Here is a 17,009-nt window from a genome sequence, read left to right on the forward strand (position 1 = left end):
TTTCGGTAGGAAAATCAGGAATTCTGTGTTGGTTGGAGGAATAAGCCTGACAGTCCCCCCATGCTTTTTCCTGCTCAGCAGTTTCACATCACTAATAGTTCACTCCTGGCTCCTGGAGACGTGAGAAAACAGAGTAAGCCTCAACCCATCAGAAAGAGGATAGTGACACTAATTCTTATCTCCCATCATCTACATAACTGTACCCCCATCCGAGGCACATGTTCCCTCGCTTCAGTTTATTTCTGTTCATATATTCTAAACATTAGTTAAGCTTTCATAGCGTAACAGTAATAAGGCGGCTTAAATAGCAAGTTCTCAGCTGTGTTTGGTGCACACTGTGCTGCAGGAGATTAAAAAGAAAATGGGAAAGTGCGTGACGGCGATTAAGATGATTCTGAATTGCTGTGTATAAGACTGAGTCCCCTTTGTGCCTCTTATCTGCTGTTTGAAGTACCATTACTTAAGCTCAGTGTTAGGGAAAAAAAAAAAAATTCTTTCTGAGAGGATGTGAGAAGCCATTTCAAAAGATGATGCCTCTCCAGTAAATAAAGCACAAAAGTTTCAGGTCAGCACTGAAATGGTGGATGAGATGGAGTTGCACCCAAAAGAAAACTTGTTCATCCAGGAGGCTTTCAAATCTCGTCACTGAGATAAAGAAGATCAAAGTGTTTAAACACGTTGATCCACTACTGAGGAAAATTTAGTGCTCGCAACAGAGAGCAGCTGCAGTATAGCTGGCATGTCTAAACTCACAGCAGGGGACTAATTGCTCCTATGGATATAGGTCTGCTTTACAAAAACAGGTCTGAAGGAATGTCATTCTCATTCAGAGAATGATGGAGATCTATTGATAAGCAGTAAAATGCCGATCTACAGTATGCAGCATCCTCAGGAGGGACAGAGCCGCGGGCAGCAGAGCTGCAGCGTGGGTGAGGGGGGTGCATCAGGATCTCCTGCTTTTATTCAATTTCTATTGTGCAGGGAAAGATCCCAGCAATTTGCTTAAGATGATAACATTAGCTTCAAGCCCTCCTTGAGATGTATTAAATAATGAAATGAGGAAGAATAGCTCAAAGTCAAACCTTAATGTTATTTGTACAATATGTTGTCCTGGGGGGCTATTGCCATCAGAGAATTCCAAAGTTTCTATAAAACCTGAATTTTTACTTTTATATAAATTATTAATTGGGCAGGGGGTGAAGAATAATGAGGTTGGTTATACTTTAAAAAAATAATCCAGTGAACTATTCCTGGTACAATCACAGCTGTAAAGATACTTATGACAAGTCTGGTGGAGAGGCTGTTACAGCATCTCATTAAACAGGTTCCTTCTTGCAATCCTGGCACTCAACAGAGGGTGTGTTCCTATTTTATTACGGGCTGGAGTAGAAAGAAGGTCTGAAGCAAGGGCTAGTGATGAGGCTTTTCCTATGACACAGAAGTTGTTTCTGGCAGAGGTAGGAACTGAATGGGATTTTTGCATTTGGGTGTGAAGAGTGAGAGGTTTGAGTTCTTCTGTGTAGCTAACACCTGAATGCCCATTTTTTTCTTATTCTGGGGGAAATTAAGAAAATACTGATCCACAACATCTTCCTCATAAAAGTATAGCCCTTATTATTGTATGTACTCAGTAAAAAGCAGAGGCAGCTCAGCCACCCCAGTCTTTCCCGTTGAGAAGGAGAGACATTTTGCCTCTGGGAAGGAATGAAATACTCCTGTGCTGAGTCATTACAGTACAGTACAATATGCCAATCTAGCTCCAGCTGTTCAACCCTCATTTGGTATTTGTAGTTCTTTGGATAACAGCAAATTTCACTACGTGTGTATATATATGTGTATGTATATATATGTAGGTACATTTATGTGTGTATGTCCAGCCACATAAGTAAAGCATATGTTTTGACCTATTTAATATCACCTCTTTCTTGGGACTTTCCAGAAGTATCTAAATTATTCACCCTGGGATTCCAGGATAGGCAACGGAGGGAGAGAAGGGCATTCAGAGGCCACAGACCTCTCCTGTCACCACAAATGAAAACCTTTTCATAGCTCTGCCCTTGATTGCTCCTTTGCAGTAGGGACCCTCATTAAAGCCATTCAAATGTCAATACGCCACCTAAATGCCAGAGGTAAATTCTTGCATGGTTTCCAGAGAGGGCATCACAGCATGCCTACATTTGCCTCAGCATGATGGCCAGCAGGACAGGCTACTAAGCATAGAGCAATGGGGTACATGTAGCATGTGGTGGGTTGCAGAGAAAGAATAGTTATGAATGTATTCTTTGCTGGATTAAAGGTTTGATTCATTTGGGATGTCCTAGAACATCCGACCTGGCCTCTCTTTGCCGGTTTGGAAAGCTGCAGGTCTTTCTTAAGTATTGCGTCAGACCTGCCAGCTCAGAAGATGCCTCAGGTAGGTGGTGGCATCTCTCAGGGTCAGAAGCACCCTTGGTTAGTCCCAGGAGAACCACTGCCCATTCCTCTTTCGACCTGTCATGTGTTGGGGTGTGATCACATTGGGCTGAAGGAGAAAGGACATGGCAGAAGCATAGGGGATGGTATGTGAAGAAGTCCCTACGTGGTCCAGTTTGAGTGCACCCCTTTCTTGACACCCTCCCCAGCAGTGTTACACCCCCCAGGAAGCAAGGAGACAATGGCAAGGAGCACATCCTCCCAACCCAGAAGCACTGAGCTTCAGGAACAGTGTCCTTGCCCTCTGTTCACAGGGTAATGGTGAACAACCAGTTGGTTTGCACCAGTAAATGAATTACAAATTAAAGAATTGGTTCAGCAGCACATTTCAGGCACAATGTACCCCCAAGCAGCGCAGAAATATCTAACCCAATCTACCTGTTGGTCCACTACAGCAGCTACATAATGTTTTAATTTCTGAGAAAACAGCTTTTAAAAATACTTTAAAAGATTATTTAATATCCATTTCATGTACCATTAATTTGTTCCAGTGGTTATACTGGGAGCTTTTGCTTTATACATCTTGTTAATCATTGGTGTCTGAGATTTTTTATGCTTATTCTACTCTTAAGAAATTTGCAAACACAAATGTTTCAGTGAGCTTTTGTGGAGAATGTGTTATCTGTGGCAAGTGGGATAAAAACATTGCAAGGAAGTTGCAATTTTCCTCAACATTTTCAAGCCAACGTATGTCAAAGTTCACATGTACAAATATCCTACCAAATGACCAGATAGTATGTATAAGGTGACATGCAGGAGTGTTTATGAGAAACGTGGGCTCCACATAGCTTAGTCCACAATTGCCAGCCTTTATTAGGGTCAAGTTTTCCATCCTTGAGCTCAATAGCTGTGCTCCTGTAAACTTCTCAATGTCAGTTTATCTACCCACTGGCAAAAAAATAGGGGTAGCAATTACCCTTCGTTGCAAAGCGTTTGAAAGCATTTTGGATTATAGATCAACATTGGATAAAGGGAAAGATTATTTCTTCCATTTAACAGCTTTAACGAAAAGTGTATTGATGGTAGATTATGTTTTATTGTTGGTCAAGTCTGCACTGAAAGACCTGAAGCTCTTACAGGACAACAATTCAGCAACAATTATAGAAACATCTGTTGTGAATTGGGAAACATACTGTGATACTTTTCTAGACAATACAGAAATTCTTTCTTCTACAAGGACATTTTTAATATTCAGTTCAAATAGGCCAGGAGAAATGCTTTTACTTATAAAATGAAAGCAACATAAAAAATATTTTTTTCCCACAGAAAAAGGAGTAGCTGAAAAAATGATCCAGAAGTCAAAGACGACTTTTTTTTTTTCACAGTAGACCATTAAAATATTTATTTTGGAGATGGTATTGCACAGAAGACATATTTTAATGCTTTGAATTTAGCAATATGGATTATGAGCATTTCAAAGCAAGTTTTGTGGTAAGATCCAAAGAAAGGTTTTACATGTGCAGGAAAGCTGGCTTTCTAAACTGCTTTGCAAGCCTTGATCAGATGGGTATGTTAATTTTAAACTCTGCAAGTATAGGACCAACTTCACTATGAGAGAGAAGCTGTTGCATTTTGGTACAATTGCTTAGCCCACCTGAAATCTAAGTTCAATGAATAAAATTCCCACAGCAGAAGCAACTCAATTAAGGTCACTACACTTAAGGCTGATGAAAATGCCCTGTTTCTTTGTTCCAGTTGGCCAAAACTGGATATTCTGTCCTTGAGTTCTCCTGGCTTCATAAAATAAGTTATTTACCAGGTTTATTATTGTGGTCAACTGTAATGTTTTGAACAGTGTCATTACTGAAATGCTGCTTAGCCTTTGTCAAGGCAACATTACAGTTATTGGCTGAAGGGGTAGGTACTCATTTGCACTGAAAAAACATAGCTTGGGGTGAGACTCATTGACTGTTAACTTATACAATGAAAAACTAGACACCTAAGTGAGTCTAGGTTTATAGCTGTTTATGTATGTGATATATAGATGTCTAAAGTTAGCTGAGATAAATCTGTGATGACCAAAGCATAAACAAGGAAATGAGACTGAGATATAGCATGATTAAAAGTAGAACGTGAAAGCCAACCTTTTGCACAAAGCATATCTGGTGATCTTGCAACAAGTGAGGAAGAAGAGCTTGGTACACAAAGGGCACAGGCCAGTAATTCTTCGATGAACATTGAACTGTAATTTTGCTGATGCTCAACAGGACCCATTCCACATCCTTTACTTCTGCTACCATTTCCCAGAAATCCAATTTTTCACCTGAAATTATTACACACTGAGAAAATTATCTTAATTCTGAGAAGCCTCCACTGTGTAGCCTTTCCCAACTGGCTCTATAAACTGCTTAAAAAACAGCCTCACCCTTCTTCAAAAAAAACCAACAAACCAACAGCAGAGACAAAATACTGTGAAATGGCCCCTACAACACAATTGGAACAGACTGGAATGTGCAAAACACTCACTCCACTGGGAGCCGTCCTGGCTGAAGAGATTCAAAATTGACTTGATGTGTGGGCTAAAAAGAAGAGGTGCTTAGGGAAAGAGCAGCTCTCCAGGCTTAACTGCCTCTGCAGTTCCTCCCCCGGGATGGTTCAGCCTGTACTCTCCATTCTCCCTCTAATGGTCCTTCCTCGTTTCCTTTTTATCCAAAAGAGGGATGGATAACAAGCCTTAACTCTTTCCCAACTGAATCAGTGTCTGGGGATGATGGTGCCTCCAGGCAAATCTTGTCACCTGTCATGGGTTAGTTATGAAGGACCTCCTCCTAGATTTCTAAGCTCTGCCTTCCCCATGTATTTCCTGCCAAGGGGGGCTGATTGTGTGGATGATGATCATGATGGTAATTATAATAATTTGGTTTTTTCTGATGACAAGCTCTCAGCATATGGCAATGACACATTAGGCCAAAGCAAATAAATATTTCTACATGGGGTGTCGATTTGATGTGAAAAGAAAGGATGTGCAGGTCTGGAGTGTGTTTATAGAATCATAGAATCCAAGAATCGTTTAGGTTGGAAAAGACCTTTAAGATTATTGAGTCCAACCATTAACCTAACACTGCCAAGTTCACCACTAAACCATGTCCCTAAGCACCACGTCTACCCATCTTTTAAATACCTCCAGGGATGGAGACTCAACCCCTTCCCTGGGCAGCCTCTTCCAGTGCTTGGCAACCCTTTCAGTGAAGAATTTTTTTCCTAATATCCAACCTAAACTTCCCCTGGCGCAACTTGAGGCCATTTCCTCTTGTTCTGTCACTTGTTACTTGGGAGAAGAGACCGACCCCCACCTCGCTACAACCTGCTTTCAAGTAGTTGTAGAGAGCAATAAGGTTATGGTGGTGGTTGGGCTTCTGTCATCGCAAAGGAATACGCTGCCTTATAGAAAGACATCCTTTGACTCTGCTGAACCCAATGAAACTCGCTTCTGCTTTCATTCGCTGCCTTTTGGAACATGCCTATGATCTCCAAATACATCAGCCATGCCTTTCCATTCTCCATGGGGGAACAAAATAATGAGAGGTTGTCCTGTGAGCAGGGCTTCATATGGGAGGATGATTTTCAGCTCATTTCTGCACACACCGCCTCTGCTTCCAGCTTCACTCTGCTTAGCTGCCGTGCTAGACAGCAAACCCCTGTCACCACTTACAGCAGAGGGTGATAATGGAAAAAGAGATGGAGAGAAATGTGCAGCACAGAGGCAATCAGAAGCAGCAGTGACCAGTTTATGTATGTATATATTTATTTAATCCTGGTCGTGAGTAAGTGCCTCTGGCTCATCAGTCTGTCCCCATTCAGCCACGGTGCTCTGAGGGAACACTTCAGTTCAGGCACATATTGAAGCTCTGCTGATTCCAGTGAGACTTGAGCAGGTGCTTAATGGTAAATGTCTGCTAAAAGCATTATTCAGGGATGGAGTGGACTACAGAACATGTCTAACTGCTTTGCAGGATCCTCTAGCACCAATGCAACAAGTGCAGAGATGGAGACTAAGATAGTCCTAGCCAGAAATGTGTACCTAGTTTGTACATCCTTGGTGAGGGCATGTCCATGACCTCCTTCCCTCAGCCTCCTGGCAGCAGCCAGGCCGTCTATGACCATTTCTTGTCCTGTTGAGGATGGCACTAATTACTGCCACCTCGGGGGTGTGGGGATGTGTGGGTGTGCGCGTGTGTGTTTTCTTGCAAAGTGGACACTGTCATTAGGAATTCAATTGGTACCACAGCAATTCAGTGGCATCTCACCTACTGTGAGTTAATCAAGGATGGACCAAAGCAGCATGCTAGCCAGGAAAAGCTCTACTGTTTCCAGGGCTGAACACTGCTTAGTCCCCTCAGTTGCTTTTTGAATATATGATACATTTGGAAATAACATATCCAAAAAGCTCCCAAGCAAGCAAACCCCAAAACAATCTAACCATCAAAAGTCTGGATTAAAGAGCACAGGTGGCAAGAAAATGTTCTCTCCTTGTGTGTGGTCCCTGATGCAGATGCCTTGTTTTCACAACACTGATAATGAAAGCCTTTTTATTTTTGGATGCTCTTTAGGGTACAATGTAATACATGAAAATAAATCATTGCATCGTACACCTGTTACGAATGAAAGCCGATGCACCGAATGTCAAGGTTGCTCACTTTGATTAATCAATGAATATTGCCAATTTTACTGACAGTGTTGAGGAAAGAAATGGTAGTGAAGGGGGAAATATTGACTTGATGCAAAGATATAAGAGAGAGATTCAATCAGTTTGTATAGATTTAGAGATTATGTTGTTTCAAGTAAGGAGAAATCTCCCTTGGATCTGTGCTTTAGTAGAGAAACTGTATATCATTTTCCCCCCTATTTTCACTTAGTAAATGAATTCAATAATCATCATATTTGAAAAGGCATTCATTTCAACTGCTGTGGAAAAAACTTCTGATCAAATCAAAAGCATTTGCTTCAAGGCCACCCTTCTTCCTATGAGACAGGAAGTATCTCTGTGATAAATTAACTATGGGTGAATGCGGAGTCTTTAATGAGAAAAAACATGCTCTGTTGAATTCAGCCTTTCATGTGAAGATGTTTGGGACCTTACTGAAAAGAATGTGTTAATCAAGAGAAAAGCATAATTACTGTCTTGTCAACAGACACAAATGGGAAAGCTTGGTGAAAATGCGGTTGAAATTAACTCCAAAAAACACACAAAAAAAGAGTTTTTCTATAAGGTTTTCAGAGAGCTTGCTTTACACTGCACAGTGATTTATGACAATTGGAATCTCACTATTTCTGCAATTAATATTGCTGGATGCTTCCTATTCAGGGGAATGTTAATCATAATAATGCAAATGGAAGTATTATTGCAGCTATGCCTCACAGTTCATATTTCATACTGAGCCAAAGGTTCAATACTTAGCATCCTTCTCAATGGAGCATTCGCATTGTATGCGTAGATGAATGTGCAGCAAAGGTAAAATAACTGAATTAATATAAACCAGAATAGTATGTCTGGCACATAGCTTCCCATTTTCCCATTTTGCTGTAAGGTCCTGATTGTTCAGGCTTTTTAAACCAATAATAAATTATTGCGATGCAGTGCTAATTACACCGCACTGAAGTTGTGTATAGTATAAATTGCACTAGCGATGGACTTAGATTAAGTTTCGTATGCTTATTTTTAGCAAGTCAAAGGCAATTCATTTCCAGCTAGGCTGTGTTTAAAAGTTTGGAGTGAAAAAAAGGTGTAATTATTTCCTAATACGAGGAGAATATTAGTGACAAACATTTTGTCCTACATGTCTTTTGGCACTAAATATATTAATGAGAAAGGCAGAAGCAAGAGCACATATTAATTTTGACATGTGTTTAAAAAATATAATGAGTATTTATAAATTTCGCTCCTGCAAATATTTTCTACATTGCCTTCTTCATGTTTTTACCTCCCTCTGTGCTCCTTTAGATCATTTCTTAGCTCATGATTTGTTTCTTTATGATTGCTGATGCTCCTGAAAATATTTGGTCCTTTTTCTTTTTCCTTCTTTCTCTTTCGTTTTTTTTTCCCACATGAGTTTTGATTGGTGAGGGGGGTGGGAAGGAAGAGGGTACAATTGTCATTTTTTTTAATCCTGCTGTTTTTTATTAAAAAACACATAAACTTGAAGTTTCTGAGAATATTTCAGAGCTGATTCAGAAACAGCAATTAATATTTCAGAAAATAAATAGCCCACGTCAAGTAAGTCCATGCCACAGATGCCTTTCCTAACCATTTTTTTTTCTGTAGCAGAAAGGTGCTTTTTATTTTCATCCAAAAGGAAGGTAACTATTGCATAAAAACTGTTTATCAGGAGGTGACAGTGGAGGAAGTTGTGCATGTGGACAGGGTGAGACCCTACTTTTTGGGGAACAGAAAAATGCAGTCATAGAGCAGTGACTGGAGCTTAAATGTCCATCACATGACGTTATTATCCTCTGGATAGGAAAGGAGAGAAGTCCTTAAGTGGGGAACACATTTTAAACTTTGCAGAGACAAACTTTCTGTATAACATCAAGGAAAACACTTTGGTCCAGGTCTTCAAAAATATCTTAACAGCCAGCTGAATGAGAAGGAAGTGCCCAAATAACCTTCAGGACCAGATCCAACAGATATTACTGTAAGTCTTATTCTATATCCTGTGGTCTGGATTAAGCAGTTACATGCTCTGGGTACCTGATGCTCACTTTTTCCGGCATTGCTTTACATCTAGTTGCGCTTGGTCTTTCAAAATGACATTCAGACCGTGATATAGATATGTATATATAGACATATAAACATAGATTTTTTTTTTTTTTAAAGAAGAGATGAACTCACTTTGGTGGTGCGTTTGATGAATCATCCCAGATATACACAGGCAGGCACGGCACAGTAACTTCCAGAAGAGAGGTGTAAATGCAAAAGCAACTGTAACCTCTCAATCTGTAACCATGACTGCTGAAGGACCAGAGCTGACCACCTCCTTATTCTCTCTGTGCTGGAGCTTATTCACAAAAGTGGGAATAATAGCACTTCCCTACCTTGACAAGTAGTTTAAAAATACATATATTAAAAATTAGGAGAAGTATAGATATTATGGCAGTGGGGGACCATAAGCATACCAGAGTCCTAAGAGACAGAAGAATGAACAATTTAGTCTCACCTCCTCCTCGTTTCCAGATCTCCTGGAGAAGCATTCTGGTGACAAATGGTTTCTTCTGCTTTTGTTTTCCCTCTCATTGGAGTGAACACCAGCGAGAGAGGAGACTCACAAAATTAATTCAGATTGGCTTAGATAAGGACCCTGTGCTGTTGATTAAAAACCATCCACAGAGCCATTAGCAAAGTGAGATAATAAATGAAAATGCATTGAATTGCATGAGTTTTGCAGTGCGGGAACATCAGGGAGCAGTCTTGAGTCCAGTCTTCTTTAAACATCTTCATTCATTAGCCAAAAGACAGGAAAAGAGTACATGTTAATTAAAATCAGAGATGATCCAAATTGAGAAGCACTGCATAAATCAGTGAAGATAGAGAGATTAGAAACCTTAGGCAGGAAATGACAAAATGAGATGCAGCTTCGAAAAATGCATGTGGGGGAGAAATAATCTTTATGAGGACACAATCAGCAGAAAGGAGGGCTGTTCAAGAAGCAGAATTAATGGGAGGAAGCCAAAGGATGTGGACCATGGAGTAAAGGGCAATGGAGCAATGCAGCTATTTAAAGGTGACCTTTGTACCTTTTTAGTGGACAGCTTGCATTCAAAATTAATTTTCAATTGGCAAGATTAAAAGGTCAATGTAGTTTTGGACTATATATGCAGAAATGGGTTGCCAAGGAAAGACGTGGAAGCCCACCTCTATAATAGCCTGCTACCACATCATTCAGACTTCTTAATTTTTTTTTTCCAATTCTGCAAGACCCTGTGCACCAGAGTGTATGTAAAATAGATGCATATCAAGCAAAATGGGTAGCCTGGGAGAGTTGCTGGCCCTGGCAAATACGGCTTTCAATGAAAACACGCACAGCCAGTTCTGCGGTCGCTTCTCCACCTCCACAGTCCCTGTGTGGTTTTTTGATACCACAGGCAAAAATTTACTGTTGTGAGTGGAAACAACAAGAAGCATCTGTGTAAGATCTTAGTCGTTTTGCTCTAACAAAAGTAAAAGATTTAAGAAAGGAAATATTTGGGATAACCACAAAAACAAAAAAATTCTTTCACCTTCTTAGGACTGTAAAATCACACAACAATTACATGTTAATCAGAAACCCTTGAAACTACAATAGAGGAATTGGTAAATTACTCTTTTAGCAAAGAGGTGGATATTTGCACAGTTAGCCAAGGACAGGCATTTAATTCTAAGTGCTGTACAGAAAGCCTTAGTTTGCATTTAACAAATACATTTATTTCCATGGGAAGAATAAGCATACCCTAGTACAGTGCTGATGTGATATTACACTAGGAACCACATATGTATGGATGACTGTTTTATGTCTCCTATCTAATTGTTAGCAGTTGTTTTTAATTCATTTAGCATAGCAAATAAGTTAAAAATCACTAAACAAAACACTATTTTTTTTGTTTGTGTCTTTTTACAGGTAGACTGAGAATAACACATGTCCAGGTTAAAACGGTATACTACAAGAAGCATTTAATGGATTATTCCTAGATATTTCTAAGAAGGTAAATACAAAAAGTGAGTACTAATTCCAGTACATGGGATGTTTTGATTATGTTTTGTTCTTTAAAATCAAATTATGACAGTTGTAATGTTTCTTGTGCAGGTTTCTCCAATTGGAGTTGTGAGGAATTTCACTAATTTGTTTATTTTCATTATCCGACAATGATAATTTGCTTTACAGTCCCACTTAAGGACTCATTTTTACTATGCCAAGCACTATAGAAACATAGACATCCTCTGCATGAAATGACTTACTTCTAAGTACAAATCAAGAAGCCATGGATAGCGACAGACAGATGGAGAGCCATGGATGTAATAAGAAAGTGCTGGTCAGTATGACAGGCAATGCTAACAGAGCATCTGCAGCCTAACCCTTGTCAGTGCTTTCCAGATATTACTGCAGAGAAAGGAAGAGAATAACAAGCTTATTTTATAGATATTTATGGGGAGCAGCATGGAAGAAAATAGCACTCATTTGAAAATCCAGCACATGGACTGTGGAAAATGGTTGTATGGGTTGATTGGAGGCAGACAGCCTAGTTTTGATATAAATGGGGAAGGGAAATCAATACTATATCTGGGAAAATGGCCTTTGCATACAGGGAATATCATCAGAACAAATTTGCATCTGTGAAAAATCAGAGAAAGGGATTCTGCAGTAATTAAGATGTTCAATGATAAAAGGCTGAGATAAGAGACTTACCTGGATGGGTAGATAGAGAGGAAAGGCATTATCTTAAGTATGTTATACAGAACAGATCTGCAAGACTTCTGTCATGGTTTAACCCTAGCTGGCAACTAAGCACCACACAGCCACTCACTCACTCCCCTCTGGTGGGATGAGGGAGAGAATTGGAACAGTAAAAGCGAGAAAACTTGTGGGTTGAGATAAAGACAGTTTAATAGGGAAAGCAAAAGCCACACACACAAACAAAGCAAAGCGAGGAATTCATTCACTGCTTCCCATTGGCAGGCAGGTGCTCAGCCATCTTCAGGAAAGCAGAGCTCCATCACGTATAATAGCTACTTGGGAAGACAAATACCATAACTCTGAACATCCCCCTCTTCCTTCTTCTTCCCCCAGCTTTATATGCTAAGCATGGCATCATGTGGTATGGAATAGCCCTTTGGTCAGTTGGGGTCAGCTGTCCCAGCTGTGTCCCCTCCCAGCTTCTTGTGCACCCCCAGCCTCCTCGCTGGTGCGGTGACGTGAGCATCAGAAAAGGCCTTGACTCTGTGTAAGCACTGCTCAGCAATAATGAAAACATCTGTGTGTTATCAACACTGTTTTCAGCACAAATCCAAACCATAGCCCCATACTAGCTACTGTGAAGAAAATTAACTCTATCCCAGCCAAAACCAGCACAACTTCCATGTAACTGGGAAGTGGCATCTGGAAGAGGAGTATGAGTTGAAGATGATATCAAGGTTATGGGCATGTGACAGGATGGTGGCAATCTCCACAGTGATAGAGAAGGAAGGTTGCTTGGAGGTCATGGCTGGGACTCCTCAAATGGAAAGCAAGCAAAGTTGAGACTGTTGTGTACACAGAAAAAGACAAGGGGAGGGTAGAGAAGTAGAACCATGAACCAAAGAATCACAGAATATTTGAGGTTGGCAGGGACCTCTGGAGATCCTCTAGTCCAACCACCTGCTCAAAGCAGGTTTTCCTAGAGAAGATCACTCAGGGCTTTGTCCAGTTGTGTTTTTAATATCTTGAAGACTGAGGATACCACAACCTCTCTGGGCAACATGTTCCAATGTTTGACCACCCTCAGTGGAAATAAGGTTTTACTCATGTTCAAATGGAATTTCCCATATTTTGGTTTGTGCCCATTGCCTCTTGTCCTGTCACTATGCACCACTGAGGAACATCTGTCTCCATCTTCTTTACCCCACTCATCAGGTTTTATGCATATTAATAAAACCCTCAACTCTTTCATCCTCTCCTCATATTAGAGATGCTCCAGTCCCTTAAAAATCATCATCATACGTCCATCATCATATGTCAAAAATCATCATAGTCCCATAAAAATCACACAACTTGCTCCAGTATGTCCATGTCTCTTTTGTACTGGGGAGCCCAGAAAGGGACACCGCACCTGGATGTGTCCCACCAGGGCTGAGCAAAGGGGAAGGATCACCTCCCTCAACCTGCTGGCAACGCTATGCCTAATGTAGCCCAGGAGACTGTTGACCTTCTTTGCCTCAAGAGCATATTGCTGGCTCACAGTCAGCTTGGTGTCTATCAGGATCCCTACCGGGTCCTTTTCTGCCAAGCTGCTTTCCAGCCAGTTGTCCTCAGCCTGTGGTGGTGCCTGGGGTTACTCCTTCCCAGGGGCAGGATTTGGTATTTTCCTTTGTTAAACTTTGGGAGGTTTCTGTGGGCTCATTTCTTCAGCCTGTCCAGGTCTCTCTGAATAGCAGTGCAACCCTCTAGTGCATCAGCCACTCCTTCCAGTTTTGTATCATCTGGAAACTTGCTGAAGGTGCACTCTGCCTCATCCAGGACATTAATTAGAGCCTTAATAGTATTGGACCCAGTATCAACCCCTGGGGTACATCACAAGCGACTGGCCTCTGGTTGGACTTTGTGCCACTGATACTTTGAGCCTAGCAGTTCAGGCTGTTTCAGTCCACCTCACTGTCCATTTATCTAGGCCATATTTCATCAGTTTATCAATAAGGATGTTATGAGAGACTGTCAACGCATTACTAAAGTCAAGATAAGCAACATTCACTGCTCTCCCCTCACCCACTGAGCCACTCATTTCCCTGCAGACACTGATCAGGATGGTTAAGCATGTTTTCTCCTTCATAAACCCATGCTGACTACTCCCAGTCACCTTCTTCTCCTTCATATGCTTTGAAATTATTTCCAGGATTATTTGCTTTACCACCTTCCCAGGAAGGAAGGCTGAGCATCGTGTAGTTCCCTGAATCCTCCTTTTTGCATTTACTGAAGATAAGAGTGACATTTACATTCTTCCAGTCCTCAGGAACCTTCCTCAATTGCTACAAGCTTTCAAATGTAATTAGAACGGCTTCACAAGGACATCGTCCAGATCTCCCAGCACTCATGGGTACATCTTATCAGATCCCGTGGACTCATGCATATCCAGTTTGTTCCCTAACCTGACCCTCCTCCACCAAGGAGATGTCTTCCTTGCTTCAGACTTTTCCACGTGGGATTGTTGAGGGCAAGTCTTACCAGTAAAGACCAAGATGAACAAGACATTGAGTACCTTCTCCATGTCCTTTGTCACCAGGTCCCCTGCCCCATTCAGCAGAGGGGCTGCATTATCCCTATTATCATCATCATCTGTCTAGTGTTAATATTGAAGTTATATTTGTGGGTTAGATTACAGACATTAAGAGTAGAATCATAGAATTATTCAGGTAGGAAAAGACCTTTAAGATCATCAAGTCCAACCATTAACCTAACACTGCCAAGTTCACCACTAAACCATGTCCCTAAGCATCACATCTACACGTCTTCTAAATACCTCCAGGGATGGGGACTCAACCCCTTCCCTGGGCAGCCTGGTCCAGTGCTTGGCAACCCTTTCAGTGAAGAAATTTTTCCTAATACGCAATCTAAACCTCCCCTGGCACAACTTGAGGCCGTTTCCTCTCATCCTATCACTTGTTACTTGGGAAAAGAGACCGACCCCCACCTCGCTACAACCTGCTTTCAGGTAGTTGCAGAGAGCAATAAGGTCTCCCCTCAGCCTCCTTTTCTCCAAGCTAAACAAAACCAGTTCCCTCAGCTGCTCCTCATAAGACCTGTGCTCTAGACCCTTCACCAACTTCGTTGCCCTCCTCTGGACACGCTCCAGCACCTCCATGTCCTTCTTGTAGTGAGGAGCCCAAAACCGAACACAGGATTCGAGGTGCAGCCTGACCAGTGTCGAGTGCACGGGGATAATCACTTCCCTAGTTCTGCTGGCCACACTATTTCTGATATAAGCCAGGATGCCATTGGCCTACTTGACAACCTGAGCACACTGCTGGCTCATGTTCAGGCGGCTGTCAACCAACACCCCCAGGTCCTTTTCCGCCAGGCAGCTCTCCAGCCGCTCCTCCCCCAGCCTGCAGCGTTGCATGGGGTTGTTGTGACCAAAGTGCAGGACCCGACACTGAGCCTTGTTGAAACTCATACAGTTGGCCTCAGCCCATCAGTCCAGCCTGTCCACAGGTCCCTCTGTAGGGCCTTCCTGCCCTTCACCAGATCAACACTTGTGCGCAACTTGGTGTCGTCTGCAAACTTACTGAGGGTGCACTCAATCTCCTCATCCAGATCATCGATAAAGATATTAAACAGGACCGGCCCCAACATTGAGCCCTGGGGAACACCACTTGTGACCGGCCGCCAATTGGATTTGACTCCATTCACCACAACTCTTTCGGCCTGGCCACCCAGCCAGTTTTTTACCCAGCGAAGAGCAGAGTAGTTTTTTTAGCCAGTAGTGAGGGAAGAGAAAGGAACCAAAGCATTCAGAGTTGGAAGGAGAAATAATGCAGATTTACCAAAGGGGAAAAAGACAAACGAGATAACCTGGAGAGGAATTGAGGTAGCCAAAGGAGGGCAAAACATCAAAAATAAGAGACTGAATAGTTGTCTGTTTCGAGCAGCTGATAAAATAGGGAGGAAATTTATGAAAAGCAAGTTCTTAAGATCTGGCAAAGGAGACTGACTCATTAGAGATGTTGGCAGGAGTGGCTTCAGTGAGATTCAAGATATGGAAGGCAAATGGAAAAGGTCTAAAATGGAGCTGGAGGTTGAGGTCTGCAGTGATTGTAAAGAGTATGCTGGTTTTAGTTAGACGTGAAGGCGAGAGGAGAGAGGAGAGGAGAGGAGAGGAGAGGAGAGGAGAGGAGAGGAGAGGAGAGGAGAGGAGAGGAGAGGAGAGGAGAGGAGAGGAGAGGAGAGGAGAGGAGAGGAGAGGAGAGGAGAGGAGAGGAGAGGAGAGGAGAGGAGAGGAGAGGAGAGGAGAGGAGAGGAGAGAGGAGAGGAGAGGAGAGGAGAGGAGAGGAGAGGAGAGGAGAGGAGAGGAGAGGAGAGGAGAGGAGAGGAGAAGAGAGGAGAGGAGAGGAGAGGAGAGGAGAGGAGAGGAGAGGAGAGGAAAGGTTGTTAACTGGTGTTTTTGGAATTACTGTCTTTAACTGGAAAGTCTGGTGGTTTTCTATTTTGAAAGGACAAGTTGGAGAATTAGAAGTTTTGGAGGGGATGGGACAAAATGGGGCAAATGGGAGGTCCAAGAGGGGAGTAAGAAGAAGGTGCTGCATCTCAGATGAAATTGTAAAGATGAGGCAATCAGAGAAAAGGATTGAAAAGTGGCACATAATGAGAGTTTTGTTGTATTAGACAGTTTTCTCATGAAGGAAACTGGTAAGATCCTGTATGTAGAGAGAGGTGGAGACAGCAGGAATGGGAAGTCCCAAGGACAGAGTCAAAATGGTACAAAGTTTTCAGAAATTCACATTTAGGCTAGAAAGCTAGGGTGGGTAATGGGTAGAACTGAAGAAGAGAATGAACTAGCAGTTGGGAAAGACGATCTGATCAGATTTCCCCCCAAGGTGCTTCAACATGTGAGAGAAATAGCTGGGTGCGTGGATATTTTGAAAATGGATACTGAGACCTAAATTAAGACCCGAGTAATCCAGTCTTCATGTTCAGGCAGTGGGAGAACATTGTATCTCTCTAAAATACTTAGTCCATACAGCACATTAATTGCTTGTAGAGAAGTCTGTCTCTCTCTTGCTCTCTCTTTCCTTGTAGACTACTGTCTAGGGCAACTAGACACCTGAATTATGCGTGGCCATTGCCCAAAGTTAGATGGGATGAATGCAGGAATTAATG

The 17,009-nt window shown here is 41.9% G+C and overlaps 1 protein-coding gene across 6 annotated transcripts in view; it reads left to right on the plus strand.

Moving 5' to 3' along the window:
* The window catches only part of TENM4 (teneurin transmembrane protein 4), a 615,630-nt gene that overhangs the window by 192,309 nt on the left and 406,312 nt on the right, over positions 1-17,009 (plus strand). For 5 of the 6 annotated variants that reach the window (XM_087756918.1, XM_087756912.1, XM_087756914.1 and 2 more), the window contains exon 3: positions 11,064-11,161. The gene's annotated coding sequence lies outside the window, so the exon portion shown is untranslated. The remainder of the gene's footprint in view (positions 1-11,063; positions 11,162-17,009) is intronic. The other variant, XM_087756913.1, reaches the window with a different exon arrangement.

Source organism: Nipponia nippon, unplaced genomic scaffold (genome assembly GCF_047370975.1).
Source record: "Nipponia nippon isolate SJK-2023a ecotype South Korea unplaced genomic scaffold, ASM4737097v1 scaffold_2, whole genome shotgun sequence".
NCBI lineage: Eukaryota > Metazoa > Chordata > Aves > Pelecaniformes > Threskiornithidae > Nipponia > Nipponia nippon.